Here is a 10,879-nt window from a genome sequence, read left to right as displayed (position 1 = left end):
ATTGTAGATGCTTCTGCTGGCAGAAGAGTGAGTCAGAGCAGCTAATGACTGAGAGCAAGCTGGTAACTGATGCGCTCTCGCTCTCTCTCCCTGCTCCACCTCCCCTCTCAGTCTTTCTCTCTCCCCCCCCCCTTCTTTAAATCAGAAACACTAACTAAGCCACTGCTGGCTGCACAGTAGAGAGCAGTACAGTTTGCTTCTCAGATCCTATTGCTGCTGTTATGAGGATTGACTGTGGAAGAGGAGCTTTGGGATTGCAAACCAGTGTATTCAGCTACCCTACCATACGCCTGAGTCTGTGCATTTAGGTGGGTGCTTTCCCCTTCCCCCTTTTAATTTTCAGACTCATGAGGACTAATATTGTTGCATGTTCTTTCCAAATATTGTAGTGTTTTATATTGCCCTGTGTTTTTTTGTGTCATCTGTCCCCGGTCATAAAGTTATTACAGGGTGGTTTGTTCTTAACACTGATTCTTTGCAACATTTGGATGTCAGTTGCTTAAGGAAATTGTTGCTAAACTGTTAAATAGTATTGTCCCCATTAAATCCGCCAGGCATGGCATTTCAGTGCAGTTGTGTTGGTATAGGGCTAGGCTCTGTACTATAGAGTGAAATATTATTGAATTAATTGTGTCTCAAAATCCTTAGTCCGATGCTCCTCTTTTAAATGCAGCAGAATCTTGAGCCTGATTAGTACTCTGAGTAAGGGAGTAAAACATGGAAATATATAACTGGTGTGTAACATTGAAGCTAGTAATGTGAAATGATTCTACTGAGTTTAGCAAAGTTGCCTTTTCATGCTGAGTGCTAACCTAACTCCGAAAGCCTGGAAGCACAGGTATCATAAGAAGGAAAACAAATATTTGAAATCTTTATGTTGTATAGTAATCAAGATTGTATTTTCAGTTTAGTTTGTGGCTTCAGTAAGGTTTGTGGCTACACTGATAAAAATCAGTTGTTGTTGTTTCACCCCACTGTAATGTTGCCAGATGTACCTTGGTTCCTGAGTGGAAAGGCTTTTTCCTGACTTTGGAGTGTTATAGTCCTGTAAATGTTATTGACAGACCCTGGCTTGTTTGTTTTGTTTTTTACAAGTCCGTAGAGCTGGCACTTATCATAGCACTTCAGTGCCCCTTGACAACCCTGTCATTTTCAGGAGCACTCTCATGGGGTTTGAAGGAGCTTAAAGCAATCTTTTCCACATCTTGAGCTCAGTTTGCCAAAAGATCCTGCTCAAGCTCCCATTCATTTCAGCACAGTTTGAGTAGCAGAACATCTCCGTGGATTGTGCCCTGACTTGTCTTTGAAGAAGTCCCTTCCATATACTATGCTTTCTTTGAAAACAAGGATGCTTTTCTAGAGAGAAATGTATGCGTATTGCTTTATCACTGAGTGGCACTTTTAAATCATGCTTCCAGAAACATTTCAGGCTTTCCTTATGTGTGTTGTCCAAAAAACCTTTAGGATATTATTGATTACAATGTGGATAAAAGCTTTTTGCACTCCCCCCCTCCATTCGGTGTGGGGATAGCATCTGAGCAAAGTTGAAGCAAATGCATTGCATTGAAACAGAGTTGCAATAGTCTGTACTTTTTAAAGGAATTGATTGTGCAATATTTGATTCCTATGACTTTTGTATTCTCCTGCCTTTGGGAAAATACTTGTAGTGTTAGTGGTGGTTATAGCCTCCATTGTCATGCGTCCTTCAAAATGCCAGTCTTCATCCCCCCCCAAGCTACATATTCAAAAGCATTGCTTTCACATCATTTCGCTGCTGCCTGCCACACACCAGGAGACCTCAGCAAAGAACAGTCCCAATTAGAAACATTATTACTTGTATTTGCCCACAGCTAATTGGGATTCAGAACCAGACCTTCCTTTTTGAATTAACAAAGGCAGGGATGTGTTCAGTGAGGGTGGCATGGGAAGAGAGAAAGTTCCTTTCCACTTAGGGTAGCTGTTCTGTGCTGACTGCCAGACCTGGCTAAGACACATTGTTTTATATGCAGCTCGAGGTTGGCAACTGTTGGTCGACGGGCCAAATCCAACCCCTTTAGTGGGCACAAAGTAACTTGCCAGCCCTCTTTTGCTCCTACCAATTCTGAGCATTGGCTTGGCAGAATCACCAGGAAGGCGAGAGAGGAACAGGAACACAAAAGCGTCCTCCTCCTCCTCCTCTTCTTACTCTTATGCCCCTGCCTCTTCCTTCTCTTGAATTGAAACAGCTTGATGAACATGATCAGGAGGAAGCTGGGTGCATGCCAGGTAGAGGAAAGAACCTCTTCCTCCTCCTCCTCCTCCTTCTCCTTCTTCTTCTTCGAAGAACCACCTGCTCTACATTCCCCCAGTAGCATGGAGGGGAGGGCAATAAGGGGGGTAGTAACTTTGGAAAAGGTTTGGTGCACCACGCACCAGCATCCGTACAAAGTTAATGGCAAAACTAGGGTCATGCTTTCTGAGTATCTCCTTCCAAAAACCTCTCCCAATATAACCAGGCTATGAAGGAATCTGAACTGAGTAGCAGAAAAGCACCCTTGCTGTGAGAAGAAGGCACGTTTGTTCCTCTTAATAACTTTGAACACTGGGAAATGGTGGTTATTCTACTACCACTGGATTTAAGTACCTAGAGGAGTACACCATAAATTGCAATAATAGCTTGTAGCGTTATACTGGCATTCAGATGTCCCAACCTGGGCATTTCTGTCCTTGCTCAATAATTCTTGGGAACAGTAATACTAGTAAGATCTCTTTAAGATCTCCCATTGAAGAGACTGTGGGCAATAATAATAATAATTAATAAAATAAGCCCTGAAGTAAACCTGAACCTGGCTATTATATCTACATAAATTGTGGTTCCTGTTTTGCAATTGCTCCACTGTCTGCTGCCCCAGGGGACAAAACACTCAGAGTGACAGGTCAGAAGCGCAGCCTTGGACATGTTGACAGCTCTTCATATATCAAGCTGAATGGAACTGCTAACACTGTGATCATGTACCTATACCAGCAGCCTTTTCTTCATTGCTTCTTGTTGCACTGAACTCTAAATAAGAAGCAGCGTCATTTCCACAGGAGTTAAGGAGAATGGATGACTGTCACAAGTGACTACTTGCAGTTGAGAAGTTGTAATAATTGAAAAAGAAGATAGGTATTGGACTTGCCTGCCATTTCTTCCAAAATTGTGGATTAGAGAAAATCTGGAAGCCTATGATTATGTACAGACTTTCTCAGCAAACACAGCAAGCAAGGAATCCTAATTTAAAAACAGATATTTTGGCATCATGGCTTCTGTCTATTTTCTATGTGGAAACTCAAAACTCTTGATTAGTTTCTAATCAACTCCAGATGTCTATATGTTTCCTGACAATTATTCTTATCACACACACACACGTTATACAACTTGCCTATCCAATCTTTCCAAAAGGAGGCTCTTCCTCAGGCTGTTTTTGTTGTAGTCATCCCACAAGCATATCCATTGTATACTAAGGATTGTAATCAGTGAGTTATTTCTTCAGTGATCTTGCTGTGTATTCTCTTCTGTTGCCTGTACTTCTAACTTTACAGTACTTAAATTAAATTAAATTTCATGGAACCAGAGAGAGACAGACACAGAGAGAACACTTTGCAAACTGCCAAAGCAAAGAATACCATTCACTTGTGAACTGCTTGTGTGTTGCAGTTATTTTTCATTTGCCATGCTAAGCTGTTCTGTTTGCAAGATAGACCCCTTGTGTTTGTGGGCATTGAACCAGCGAAAAATACCAGCTGAAAATAGACAATGAAGGACCTGAATGCAGCAGTGCCCTCCAAGCGTGCACAGGCAAGACATTCCTCAAAGTAGATGGGAAGTGCAGTAGCTCTGCTGAAGCAGTTATAATGTCAGCCTCAAGGTATGTTCACTGCATGGTTCTCTTAGTGAACTGTAGGGGGTTTTGGGTGCCCCGCCTTTTTTATATATACATATTAAAAGAAAGGTCAACCAACTCTAGGTTCTTCTGTCATGTTTGCTCAACTTCCCTTGTTTATGCAAACCAAAGTCTGCACTTAACAGCCAAACTGTGTTTTGCACAAATCAGAATAGAAAGCATGATGCATACTCTTAACATTTATAAAGATCTTCCAAATGTTAAAAGAGCTTCACATACATCACCCTGTTGCAATCCTTATGAAACCTCTATAAGTTGCATTAGTATTATTATCCCATATTGCAGATGGGGGAGGAAGTTGCTAGGCCATAAGAAAGTGAGTTGCTTAAGTCCAACACCAGAAATGTCATGGCAGAGGTGATAAGGGAGCCAGATACAGTACTTCCTGGTTCATAACTGAGCCACTTAGCTGCCTCACTGCACCATGTCCAATTCTGGTTTGCAGCCAAGTATGATTTGTGCAAACTACAGTTCAGTTAATGGTAACTGTGTTTTGCACAAGTTTTTCACAGTGCATGAAGGGAGAAGAGGAAGAGTGTATTCAAGCTGAGGCTCATGCATATGAATGACTGAACACCGACTTTCTATTATGTGTGAACGAAGCCAATGTTTAAAGTTTATTTTCACCATTATCAAAAAGGAAATAGCTTATCAAAATATTTAAAGACTTAAGATTATGCATATGCATTTTCACTTGTGGTTACTATGCATAATGAGACTATGCATCACCAGCATCTTACAACTCAATAACCATATAGTAATAACTACACAGTCCTTGTGATCAGCACCAGATTTTTGATGGTGTAGGCTGTTCCCCCGCACAGGGCGACAAGATGAGGGAGTGCAATATTGAGAACATCCATAATTGAGAAGATCCATTTGGGGGCACCAAATTTTAGCCTTACACAGGGCGCCATGTTATGAAAGATTATCAAAGTCTGCCCCTGCATGTTATATGTCCCTTTGAATTTATGTTATAGATGGGCTGTAATAATTGCTCAGTTTTTCATACCTAACTTAATAAGGTTTGATTAGATTGGCACCTAGCTATTTCTATTCATTGGCCAGCAGATGGCTCAGACAATGAAAGATGGTAAACCGGGATCAGCTCAAGATCCAGACACTCTGTTCTGGCATCCTGGTTCACAGATCAGTGGAGTCACAGTGATAGAAAGTCTCATAGCACAAATCCATTATCATGATGAGATGGATGCCTGAAGAGTTCCCCCCCCCGGGCATTGCTACCTCTGGGGAGCTAAAAAGGTAAAGGTAAAGGGACCTCTGACCGTTAGGTCCAGTCGTGACCGTCTCTGGGGTTGTGGTGCTCATCTTGCTTTATTGGCCGAGGGAGCTGGCGTACAGCTTCCGGGTCATGTGGCCAGCATGACTAAGCTGCTTCTGGCAAACCAGAGCAGCACACAGAAATGCCATTTACCTTCCCGCCAGAGTGGTACCTATTTATCTACTTGCACTTTGACGTGCTTTCGAACTGCTAGGTTGGCAGGAGCTGGGACCGATCAACAGGAGCTCACCCCGTTGCGGGGATTCAAACCGCCGACCTTCTGATCGGCAAGTCCTAGGCTCTGTGGTTTAACCCACAGTGCCACCCGCATCCCTCTGGGGAGCTATATGCTCCCAATTATTCAGGTAGGCTAGATTAGAAATTGGGAAACCTGACCCCAACTGATTACAATGTGTTAGAGCATGATAACCTTGGATTTAGGCAGATCATGAGCCCAAGGGGGGAGATGCAATGAAGCAAATACAGGATATTTTAATTTCAACAAAGTTAGTGTTGCCTCTCCACCCCCCCCACCCTCTGTCTGTCTAGAAAATTGTCTCTTGGTGTGATACACTAGTCCCAGATAGCAAAATAAGTACCTGGAAGATTATATAGCACACTCAACCAAGCCTGTGATTTGCATCAAGCTTTTTAATCTAAACAACTTGTTCAGAAGGCCTTCTATATTCAGGGAACTGAAATATCTTTTGGGTGAAATATGCCACCTTGTTTGTTGCCTTAAGTGGTGCAGGAATGAGCAGGGTGTATTTTTGCTGTTTTGTTTGACCAGAATGTCATGCTGTCATATTTTTTTCAGGAATCTAAATAGGTCGAGGTTTAAACCACTCAAAAGATCTCTGTTAGATATAGGCAGTGAGCAATAAACTATTATCACTTCATTTGTCATTAAATTTACCATATTTTTCACCCAATAGGACGCAGTTTTCCCCCTCCAAAAATGAAGGGGAAATGTGTGTGCGTCCTATGGGGCGAATGCGGGCTTTCGCTGAAGCCTGGAGAGCGAGAGGGGTCGGTGCGCACCAACCCCTCTCGCTCTCCAGGCTTCGCGCACCTCTCCGCAAGCAGCGGGAGCCCGGCGCTGGGCTCCCGCTGCTTGCGGAGAGTTGCCCGCACGCTGAAGCCTGCGCGCACTGAGCTCAGCGCATCCAGGCTTCGCGGACCTCTCCGCAAGCAGCGGGAGCCAGCGCTGGGCTCCCACGGCTTGCAGAGAGCTGCCTGTTTGGGGGCTGGGGTCGGGGGAAGCTCGGGCTTCCCCCGCCCCAGCCCCGTGCCTGGGGGGGGAATAATTTTCCCCCTTTATTCCCCCCCAAAAAAAAATTAGGTGCGCCTTATGGGACGGTGCGTCCTATAGGGCGAAAAATACGGTATATACTCCACCTTTCTTCTACAGAACTTAGGAAAACATCCATAGGATTCCCTCATGTTTTCTCATGCAAACACTAATGTGCCTTCAGACCACCATGCTATGGGGCCACAACAGTGATATAATGGCCCCAAACCTCTCCCAAGATAATCCAACAATATTTTCCATATAATTTTTTTTTGGGGGGTGAAGCTTACAAGATCTGTCCTACTTTTGATAATCCAAAAAATACATTTTAGGTGTGTATATGTAGCCATAGTCACACAACCTTGTAAGCATGAACAAACTGGGCCTACTTTGCTTCTCTTCATTCCACCCTGTTAGTGCACAAATGAAACAAACCATTATCCCTTCCTTAGTGCTTGTTCTTGCTGATGGATAATATCTTGTTGGAGCCATACAAACCATGATTTCTGGTTTAGATGTAACACTAAGCCAAGGGTTGTGGTTTGTTTCCTCTGTGCACTATTGGGGGTGTGGCAGGGAGAGGAGCAAAATGGACATAATTTGCTTATGCATAGTGAGCTAGGTATATGATTTATGGCTTAGAACAAAGCTTGAATGTGGTCAGAGAGAGAAAGGAGGAGAAGTGGTTATTACTAATTCATACAGATTTAATGTAAGCAAGGAAAGGAGATAAATGATAATTACTTTTGTCTTTCAGTGATAACGAATGCTTTCAGATCTGGTTAATCCAAGCTTCGTTTATCCTTATGTCTCTATATTGAAAAGATTTAAGTGATTACTAATCCTGTGATGTGCAGAATATGGTGCCAGCCTCTTAAACTTGAAGGCTTTTGTAAATCTGCAATTGAAATGGAGTGTGTTGCTTTTAAATTAACAGGCTTGAGCATAATTACTGAATCAAGGACCCAATCTTATCTTCAGTGGCACTCGCCACTGAAAATTAAAACCCAAAATCTAGCTAGTTACATTATAAAAGGCTATAGTGATTCAGTTTATGTGTCTTAATTCCCATTAGCTTTTAATGAAACTTAGGTGTTTTAGGGTTCCTGTCTTGCTTCTTTCATAGGCCGTTACCACAGTATTCAGTAATAGCAGCAATATCTTTAATTGTTTCTTTTTATGCTTCTCCCTGATCCAGACTCTGTAAAGAGGAACTGTGACCTGCAAAATGAGGAACAGTAAAAGAGATAAAGAAACACCCCACCCATATTTTTAACAAGTCTTGGGCTTGAGAGTGTGTTGTATACTGGTAAGCCTGGGAATACTGATTCTTCCTTTGCCAGCGCAAGCCAGAGCTTAAAATGTTGGTTTCGTTTTCCAGACACAAGCAAAGAAGTCTAACTTCATCATCTTCAACCTGAAGCAATATCATTAAATCAGGCTAAATGTCAGTGACACAATAAGCAGCCAGCGCACACATAATTCAATTTTTTAATGCTTGATTAGCAAGCAAATTATGCAAATGTGGCAAAAGCATAAGAAAGGGATAATATATCCCCCATTCATCCTTTTATTCGTCTTGGGTATGGCCCAAGATTTGATCGTTTGATCTGTTTAGTTTCTAGGACAGTAAAAACTAGGAGATAGTCACTTTTTCAAAGAATGCCTTATCTTGGTTTCTCTTGTCAGCTGCTGATCCAGTCACACCCTGGTTTTTCCTCCTCAGTCTGTATGCAAATCAGCTGTATTTTACACATGCACTGGCTGCTAAATCTGTTAACATTCGCATGCATTAGCATTTACACCCAAAGTGCAATTCTCCTCTTGGGAAAAATGGCCTAAAGATTTTGCTCCCTTCATGGTTGCACCTGCTTTCCCTGCCTTCACAGCTAATGTTCCTCTATTGTTTCCATATTTTATTTTATTTTTTTCTGTACCTGTTGAGTGAGAGCTGTGATCAAGAAATAATCTTCAGAGCCCCAGACACTTGTATATTGGCAACGCCAGCAGTTGTGGCATTATAATACTGATGCAGAACAAGCAGCGAGAAAACTGGCCACCTTTTTGTAGTCTGTCACACATGTTCTTGACAGAAACTCCTGTGATTCTGGGACCATCTGTTCCAGAAGCAGCTGTCATGGGAGTAGCTACTGGCCATATATGTAACTTCAAATATTGTACTTCCACAAAATGAACGTATTTTGTTGGAATTGTTCTCATACGGAAAAATTGATTGTGTGAATTGCTTCTACTACACCCACTGTTTTCTATATCCAGTACTTTGCTTCTGTGGTAAAGTTTCAGAAAATGCTTTGGCTGAATCATATATCAAACTGGGAACAACAGTCATTACTGCTCAAGTTGCTTAAGTATTATGGAAGCTGTTGAGTGGATGATAATGGATGATAACACACATGGTCATAGTAGGACTGAAGACATCTCACACACACTATCTTAAACCCATTTCAGTCATCACAGTGCCACTTGCCTCAGGCACAGCTCCACATGCCGCTATAGTTAAGTTGGCATATAGCCCACTGGGTGGCACCATTAATGCAATCTTATTTTTTTAAACCACGACTGTACATCACACACGAGCGCATATAATGCAATGAATAAGGACAGATTTGAAGGCCAACTGTCAACCTGAAGTAAATGCAGAAATTTAAATAATGAGACCGGACTCATTATTACCCAGTTCTGAAGCCATCTGCGACATCTAGGAGCCATGAAGTGTCTAGAGCTCTTATTTATTGCAGTAAGATTTAGGTTGACTTGCATTTCTAGTTTATGTATGTAGAAGTTAAAACAGCAAGACCAAGCGCTGGTTCAATGTGGTCTCCACATAATCTCCTTTGGACTCAGGCTCACAGACATTTGCCCTCATCGTGGATACAGTTGCATAGAAAGTATGTTATGATGACCAACAAGAGGAACAGCAACAAGAGGAACAAGAGGAACAGCAACAAGAGGAACAGCCATTTTAGATCTGGTCCTAACCAATGTTGATGACCTGGTTAGTGGGGTAGAAGTGGAAGGATCATTAGGCGCGAGTGATCATGCTCTTCTGAAGTTTACTATACAGCGGAAAGGAGCAGCCAAGCATACTAGGACTCAATTTCTTGACTTTAAGAAAGCTGACTTCATAAAACTTAGGGAAGTGCTGGGTGAGATCCCATGGACAACAATACTAAAAGGAAAGGGAGTTCATGATGGCTGGGAGTTTGTTAAGAGGGAGATAGTAAAAGCACAACGTCAGGCAATACCAATGAGACGGAAACATGGAAGGTGCCTAAAGAAGCCAGGGTGGCTATCTAAAGAACTTTTAACTGAATTAAGATTAAAAAAGGATGTGTACAAAAAATGGAAAAGGGGGGAAACCACCAAAGAGGAATTCAAACAAATAGCCAGCACGTGTAGACACAAAGTCAGAAAAGCTAAAGCACAGAATGAACTCAGGCTTGCTAGAGAGGTTAAAAGCAACAAAAAAGGCTTTTATGGGTATGTTCGTAGCAAAAGGAAGAACAAAGAAACAATGGGATCACTCAGAGGAGAAGATGGTGAAATGCAAACAGGGGACACAGAAAGGGCTGAACTCCTCAATGCCTTCTTTGCCTCAGTCTTCTCCGATAAAGAAAACAATGCCCGACCTGAAGAATTTGGAGCAAATGATTCAGCAAAGGAAACACAGCCCAGAATAACTAAGGAGATAGTACAAGAATATTTGGCTAGTTTAGATGTATTCAAGTCTCCAGGGCCAGATGAACTGCATCCAAGAGTATTAAAAGAACTGGCAGATGTGATCTCAGAACCACTGGCAGTCATCTTTGAGAATTCCTGGAGAACAGGCGAAGTCCCGGCAGACTGGAGGAGGGCAAATGTTGTCCCTATTTTCAAAAAGGGGAAAAGAGAGGACCCAAATAATTACCGCCCAGTCAGTCTGACATCAATAGCAGGGAAGATTCTGGAGCAGATCATTAAGCAAACAGTCTGTGAGCACCTAGAAAGGAATGCTGTGATCACCAATAGTCAGCATGGATTTCTGAAAAATAAGTCATGTCAGACTAACCTGATCTCGTTTTTTGACAGAATTACAAGCCTGGTAGATGAAGGGAACGCAGTGGATGTAGCCTACCTTGATTTCAGCAAGGCATTTGACAAGGTGCCCCATGATATTCTTGTAAAGAAGCTGGTAAAATGCGGTCTTGACTATGCTACCACTCAGTGGATTTGTAACTGGCTGACTGACCGAACCCAAAGGGTGCTCATCAATGGTTCCTCTTCATCCTGGAGAAGAGTGACTAGTGGGGTGCCACAGGGTTCTGTCTTGGGCCCGGTCTTATTCAACATCTTTATCAACGACTTGGATGATGGACTCAAGGG

At 42.4% G+C, this 10,879-nt stretch overlaps 1 protein-coding gene across 4 annotated transcripts in view; it reads left to right on the top strand.

Moving 5' to 3' along the window:
* Positions 1-10,879, top strand: part of RIPOR2 (RHO family interacting cell polarization regulator 2) — a 99,981-nt gene that overhangs the window by 46,048 nt on the left and 43,054 nt on the right. Inside the window, exon 1 of one of the 4 annotated variants that reach the window (XM_082234945.1) lies at positions 5-308. The exons of the other annotated variants lie outside the window; for them this stretch is intronic. The gene's annotated coding sequence lies outside the window, so the exon portion shown is untranslated. Of the gene's footprint in view, positions 1-4; positions 309-10,879 lie in introns of those variants that run through there. 4 annotated transcript variants of the gene reach the window in all.

Source organism: Podarcis vaucheri (genome assembly GCF_965113315.1).
Source record: "Podarcis vaucheri genome assembly, chromosome: 8".
NCBI lineage: Eukaryota > Metazoa > Chordata > Lepidosauria > Squamata > Lacertidae > Podarcis > Podarcis vaucheri.
The sequence above is the reverse complement of the archived record's forward strand: the minus strand, read 5'-3'. Positions and strand labels throughout refer to the sequence as shown.